Source organism: Heterodontus francisci, unplaced genomic scaffold, assembly GCF_036365525.1.
Source record: "Heterodontus francisci isolate sHetFra1 unplaced genomic scaffold, sHetFra1.hap1 HAP1_SCAFFOLD_554, whole genome shotgun sequence".
NCBI classification, from domain to species: domain Eukaryota; kingdom Metazoa; phylum Chordata; class Chondrichthyes; order Heterodontiformes; family Heterodontidae; genus Heterodontus; species Heterodontus francisci.
Window position 1 is genome coordinate 65,357 of NW_027141362.1, and position 7,181 is coordinate 72,537.

At 42.1% G+C, this 7,181-nt stretch overlaps 1 long non-coding RNA gene across 1 annotated transcript; it reads left to right on the forward strand.

Annotated features, from left to right (window-relative positions):
• The first annotated feature begins 4,397 nt into the window (after window positions 1-4,397).
• On the forward strand, window positions 4,398-6,234 carry LOC137362961 (uncharacterized). Its single transcript, XR_010972732.1, has 2 exons — window positions 4,398-4,611; window positions 5,950-6,234. It is a non-coding gene; the product is annotated as an uncharacterized lncRNA (long non-coding RNA).
• Window positions 6,235-7,181: the final 947 nt, after the last annotated feature.

Sequence of the window (7,181 nt, forward strand, 5' to 3'; positions counted from 1 at the left end):
TCGTAACCTGAACAATGGTTAAACAAGTTCCATTGTCAGAGGTAAAATTGGCACCACCGACAGATAGTCGAATATCTGAAACTTTCTTTGCTGATTTGGATAATCCAAAGGAAATGTTTTATAATTCTTCTCTGATCACAGGTCAGCAAGCTGATCCAGAGTTAAATAAAGTGGCACAATCAGCTCGAACAGAAGCTGAGACAAAAGGGGTTCCAGAAAGCTATTATATTAAAGATGGAATTCTGATGAGGAAGTGGAGACCTCGTCACAGACCTGTAGATGAAGAATGGATGGTAGTTCACCAGATAGTGGTACTGTCTAAGTATCACTGGGAAATATTATGGTTAACAAATGAAATTCCTATAGTGGGAGATGTAGAGATCCAGAAGACCAAATCACATATAAATCACCATTTATACTGGCCAGGTATTTCCAAGGACGTGGTGCAGTTTTGTAAAACGTGCCATATGTGCCAGATTGTGGGAAAGCTGCAACCTGCCATAAAACCGGAGCCTCTAACTCCTGTAGCAGTTATTGGGAACCATTTAGTAGGGTGTTGGTAGACTGTGTAGGACCTTCACCGAAAACAAAAGCATGACACCAATATATACTCACTATCATGGATTTGGTTACTTGGTTCCCAGAGGCCATTCTATTGAGAACAGTTTTTGCTAAGGTAGTGGTAGAGAAGTTAACCCAGTTCTTCACTAGATATGGATTATAGATTGAGATTCAGTCGGATTAAGGTTCCAATTTTATGTCTAAATGTTTTCAGGAAGTTATGAGTAATTTGGGTGTAATACAGTTAGTCTTCAGCATACCACCCACAGACACAGGGAGCTTTAGAAAGGTACCATAAGACCTTCAAAATGATGATTAGGACATACTGTCATGAATATCATGATTGGGATAAAGGGGTAGAATTTCTTTTGTTTGCCACTAGAGATTTACCTAATGAGTCTACAGGCTTTTTGAATTAGTTTATGGACATGAGATAAGAGATCCTCTAAAACTAATGAAAGGAAAGGTTTTTAGAACAGGAGGATGAATCTTCTATACTAGATTATGTATCTGTGTTCTAGGCCTGGCTCACGAGAGCTTGAAAAGTAACTCAGAAACAGCTTAAAGCTTCCCAAACAACTATGAAAAAATGGGCAGATAAGCATGCTAAGACTGGAACCTTTCAACCAAGGGATGAAGTATTAGTATTACAACCCTTACAAGGTGAACCATTGAAAGCATTGTTCACTGGTCCATAGACAGTGGTCAAGAGAATTGGTAAGGTAAATTTATTTGATTGACTCCCCAGATCACTGGAAAAAGAATTGACTGTGTCACATTAATATGTTGAAACAATATTATCACAGGGAGGAGGATAAGCAAGCACAGGTATGTCAGGTAGTCAGGACAGTGAAGGATGAAAGGGTTAGTGAGGATGAGGCAGAAGGAGGGCTAGACAATTCTGCAATTGAACTTCCTACCATCCAGTTAGCCATTACCGAATTGCAAAGGAGATTGGACACTATGCTTTCATATTTAGATGCAGAACAATGAGAAGCTCTAACAAAGATACTCACAGCATTTAAAAGAGTCCATACAGATAAGCCAGGATGTACAACCTTAGTCACACATGATGTGGATGTTAGGGAATCTGTTCCTATAAAATAGCATTCTTACTGCTTAAGTCCAGAGAAACAGGCCCAAGTAAAAGCAGAAAACCAATGCATGAAGGAGAACTACCTAATAGAACCCAATCAAAGCAACTGGAGTTCACCAGTAGTATTAGCGCCTAAACCTGATGGTTCAACTGGACTTTGCAAAGACTGCAGAAAAGTTAATGCAATAACAAGGACAGGCTCCTACCCAATCCCTCGCTTGGAAGACTGTATTGACAGAATTGGCAGTGCCATGTATCTTAAAAAAATAAATTTGTTAAAGTTCCTTTAACACTCCCAGGCTAAAGAAAAATCAGCTTTGATCACACCATATGATTTTTTTCCTGTACCAAGTGATACCATACAGGCTAGGGGCTGCTCCAGCAACATCTCAGTGACTAGTGAACCCAGTGGTAGCCAGTGTTCCTAACTGTGCAGTTTAACTTGATGATGTGCTGGTCTACAGTGACTCTTGGAAGAAACATTTGCAACAACTGGGGGGTTCTGTTTAGAGGTTTGCAATCAACTGATTGGATGATAAACTTGTTCGAAAAAAATAAAAATCAGAATGCCAGACTATTCCAATTGAGTTTATTATTACAGCCCTATCACTTAACGATTATTCACAATGTGGACAAAAATAATGTTATTGTAGATGCTTTATCATGAATCCAGCTTTGTTTTAGTTATTTGAGTGCAAAGATGGTAAAAAACAAAATTGTATTAACTGCAGGTAAAGACTGAATGAGGATGAGTGTGAAAATGTATTTTAAAATGTTTTCATCTTCCATTTATGTTTACATTTTGCAATGGAATGCATTTCAAATGGAGTTTCATTTCTCCAAGGGTGGAGGTGTTAGGAAATTGCTTCTATTTCTTTTGTAAAATATGTTAAGGACTTATATTTGAATTATGGGCACTAATTCATCAATAAGCTTGAAAAGATTGCTGAACTTTGTGTTTAAACAAAAAAATCACCTGAAGGTCCCTGGATTTGGCTGGTAAACAAGTCTTACTGGAAGACACCTATCTCTGGATAATCGCCCAGCAGGGTTTTTTTTTTAACTTGGCTTGCTGCTTTGTAAACATCTTCCCAAGGTTTATAGATGACAAGAGGCTTCACGTCTGGAAGGTTTTAGTTTCAGTTTGAACTGTTACAACAGACAGTTGGTTTTTGCCTACCAGAAGAATAACAGCTCAGCTCTGTCTCTTGAAAATGAATCCTGTATTCAGTGTGTCAGATTCATATTTCCTTCTGTATTTGAAAAACCCTGCATGTTTGAAGAAACCTTGCACACCGAATGTGTGGGATCTGAAACCCCATTACAGCATTCCTACTGTAAGACCTATTTGTAGCCTCTGTAGCTGCAGCTCTTGGAAAGCCTACCCAAACTGATCTTCAACATCACCTGAAAGAACAGTTCTACTAAGATCCTAGTGACATCTGCCTATATGCAATTAGGATGCCGAATCAAAGCAAAGGATATCTTTCCATACCTTCTTTTCAGCCTAAGAGTTTTTTCACCTTCTGCTGCTGCAACAGCTATAAACAAAACTCCCTTTTAATTACGCAGTTGAGCGGTGTGTATATACTTGTGTGTGTGTGTGTGTGTGAGGTGCTAAGATAAATAAGGGTCTTTAATATTTCAATGTGTGTGTGTATGTTTTACTTCATTACTGGTCAAGACTTGGTTTATAATAAACTGGTAATTTTGCTGTTTATTAAAGAAACCTTGTTAGTGTGTTTTATTCTGGGGAAAAATAGAGTGTATGATTGACTGTATCAGTAAGTGGGAAAATTTAAATATATTTGTGACCTGTGGAGAAGAGGGATTAGAATAAACACTGCACTCCTCCGGTCTTGGTCATAACAACACAGATTCCCTGAAGACAGCAGGACAGGTAGATAAGGCGATTAAGAATGCATAAGAGGTACTTTCCATTATTGAGCGTGGAGTGGATTATGAGAGCAGGGGTGTTATGCTAGAACTGCATAAAACACTTTTGGATACAAAGTTCCATCTTCATTGTAGGACTCCCTCCATCGTGTTGGGTGGCACAACCACCATGTTCAGTGGGATCGATTCAGAACAGATGTGGAATTGTATTCAGCCACAGTCTGTAAACTAATAACTTGGTAAATTCCTCACTGTATGAGTATCATCATCCGCAGGACTAACCCTGTTTAAATGAGGAGTATAGGAGACATGCAGGGAACAGCACCAGGCATACCTAAAAATTAGCTGCTAACATGGTGAAGTTACAACATAAGATGACATAACATGCTAAATGGTGGAAACAGCATGCTTTAGAAAGAGTTAAGTGATCTCACAAACAATAGATCAGATCAAAGCTCTGCAGTCCTGCCAAATCCAGTTGTGATGGTGGTGGACAATTAAATAATTAACTACAGAAGAAGGTTCGATGAACATCCCCATCTTCAATGATGGGGAGTCTGGTACATCAGTGAAAAAGATAAGGATGAAGCGTTTGCATTCACCATCAATTAGAAGTGCAGTGATCTATCACATGACAGTACTGGAAGGAGTTAACGTGTTCAATATTATATTTGTGTACCTGGCAAATCCTGTCAGTTGAGCTCATGTGTAAAGACTTGGTCTGATAAATAGACATAAGATCTTATGATCTAAAATATAATGACATTCCAACTGAGCCAACCTGCCAAATGATCCACCCTGACACAGAAAGGAAACACCCCAGGACATTACAAGAGCACAGAGTCACTCACTGTTTCAGTCAGTATAAAAGCAGAAATCTCTGCAAGTCTGGATTCAGAACATTTCTGCTGCAGCTTTCTAATCCTGAGGAACTCTGTGGATGATGATGAAGGCGTGCCTTTTAGTTCTTTGTTTTCTGGTGTTGAATCAGTGCCTTGCTGCAGGACTTAGAAGTGGCAAAGGTGGGAGCAGTGACAGCTCTGCTCGACATGATGAAGGTACATGAAAGTAAATGTCTCTGATCTCCCAGCAACCAGGGCTCAAACAGTTTCATCTTTAAACCACTTTATTCTCTTTGAAGTTCACGGTTTGATTAGTTGAATTAAGTTGATTGCATGAAAGACTGAAGAATTTATTGTAAACCAGTTCCCCAGGTAAATCCCCTGATTGATTATTCACTACCTGAGTGAGTAGAGGGAATGGTGAGCTGATCCTAACAGACCAGCAATAAAAGCACAGATTACTGGGTGATGCTAAGTTGGTGGATCTCAGCCGGAGCATTGACCCGGTTGGCAGACTCTGTAATTGGCCTCAGTACCCAGGTACTACAGAGGGGAAACTCACAGTTGCTGCTCCCGATCACTACAACCTGCTGCAGAATGTGAGAGTGAGGACAGGATCGGGAATTCCTTCAGTCCCTTTTCCCCACACTGACTGTGCAGTCTCACAGGTGAAGGATGGTGAATTGGGAGCAATACTGGAGGTGTCTGTGGAATCAATCCCCAGACATGAGTCAGTTTTTCAAAATATGTGGGGAGGAAATGGGAGTAAAAGGGTTTTAAACAGGTTTATTTAATTTTATTAATACTGCAGCTTTCATAGAGATGGGGATGTGAGAACATGCATTAAGTAGATGTGACAAGTGGTGAAATGATCCATTGTCAGTAACTGGGTGTCAGTCTGCCTCAGTTGGGTGTTGAGTGAACAAGTTGTGGGTTGATGTCCCACTCCAGTCCATACAGTCCAGCACTGGGGGAGTGCTGCTCTGCTGGAGGTGTCATGTTTTGGATGAACCATTAACTGGAGACCCGACTGGGACATTATTTGAAGAGCTGGGAGTTCTCCCGGTGTCCTGAACCAACATCACTCTCACAACCAACATGACCAGAAACTCCCCATCCTGTCAAATCTCATTCACTGTTTGTGGGACTTTGCTGGGAGCAGATTGGCTGCAGAGTTTCCTATAAAACAGTGTCGGCTCTTCAGAAACAGTCCATGGTCTGTGAAACTCTTTGGGCCCTTCTGGTGATGGGAAAGATTCTATATAAATGTCAGATCTTTCTTTTCTCTGTCTCTGGTCTCAGATAGCGGGTGTGGTGGGGTCCACTCTGAGGAAAACCCCTTGGGCTGCCCTTCAGGACAGAGACTGAGTCTGTACAGGTCAGGGGGAGGGAGGGAGGTGCGGGGTTTTATTAAATACAAAAGAGCTAAGGTTGATGTGTGGTCCAGAATCAGTCCCAGTGACACTGACAGACTCAGCTTCATGTTTTCTCATTGTTCTCCCTCCCTCTGTGTACAGAAACATCTCTCAATTCATTCTTCATTTTGGATTTTAGGCACATGCAGAGATATTGGAGGAGTGTGTCGTCATGGTGACTGTAACACAGACGAGAAGTCTGTCGAAGGGGACTGCCCCAATCATCTCCAATGTTGCGTACCGAAATAGTGAAAGATCCAGAGAGGGATTCCCACCAGCCCGAGCTCTCCAAGTTCTCACTGACTGAAACCTTTGTTCCTGGGAAACAGGCTCTGTTTGAATGTTTAGGTCCTGTAACCCCTGACCCTGTATGACTGCTGTCTGAATAATGGGCTGTGCTCAGAAATAAAACTTACTGCATTGATCACTGCTTCATATCTGTGTCTTGTTTCTCTTTAGGATCACTGTGTGTGAGGACAGGGTGTTTGAGGGTGGATTGAGGCTGGGAGAAGATGTGGGAATTACAGGAAATGGGAAGAGGAGATCACTGCAGGGAATCTCTGAATGTTCAGAATAACACATTCAGAAAGAGACTGAGATAAGACAGGGGTCCCAGAGTGACAGCACTCTGACCCTTCGAGATTCAACATATCTCACTGAAATGAGTCTGTTCAGCCAGATTGGAAGCTGATATACTGGCCATTATACCCCAGGCCCCTTACATTTTTGTTGAGGGGGCCTTTATTCCCCAGTTCCCCATTTATAAGCATTGTCTAAAATAATTTTATTCAAATCAAATAAATAAAACAAAACTCAAATGAAAATGGCATTTTCAGCATCGATGATGCTTTCCAGCCCCTGCGGTGCCCACCGGTCGCGAAAGACCTCAAGCAAACCGGCGGACTCCAGGAAAACCCGGGTGTGAACATAACCTCGGAAGAGGGAGAGGCAATCCCGGAGGACAGACCCCTTGACGGCCTGCAGCCTGGATCTGTGAATTGCCACCTTGGCCAGGCCCAGGAGCAGACCGACGAGGAGATCCTCTTCCCGGCCCAACCCACTCCGCACCGGGTGTCCAAAGATCAGGAACATGGGGCTGAAGTACAGCCAAAACTTTAGGAGTAGCCCCTTTAAATACTCAAAGAGGGGCTGCAACCTCACACACTCCATATAAACACGGAACACTGACTCGTTCAGGCCACAGATGTTAGAGGTGGCCTGGGAGTCCGTGAACCTACTTAAAACTCTATTGCACAAGACTGCCCTGTGTAGCACCCTCCACCACAGATCCCCGATGTAAAGGGGGAGGACTCCCGTGTAGACAGACCTCCATCGGGGATTCCCATCGCTTCCAAATGGCAACACAGATCA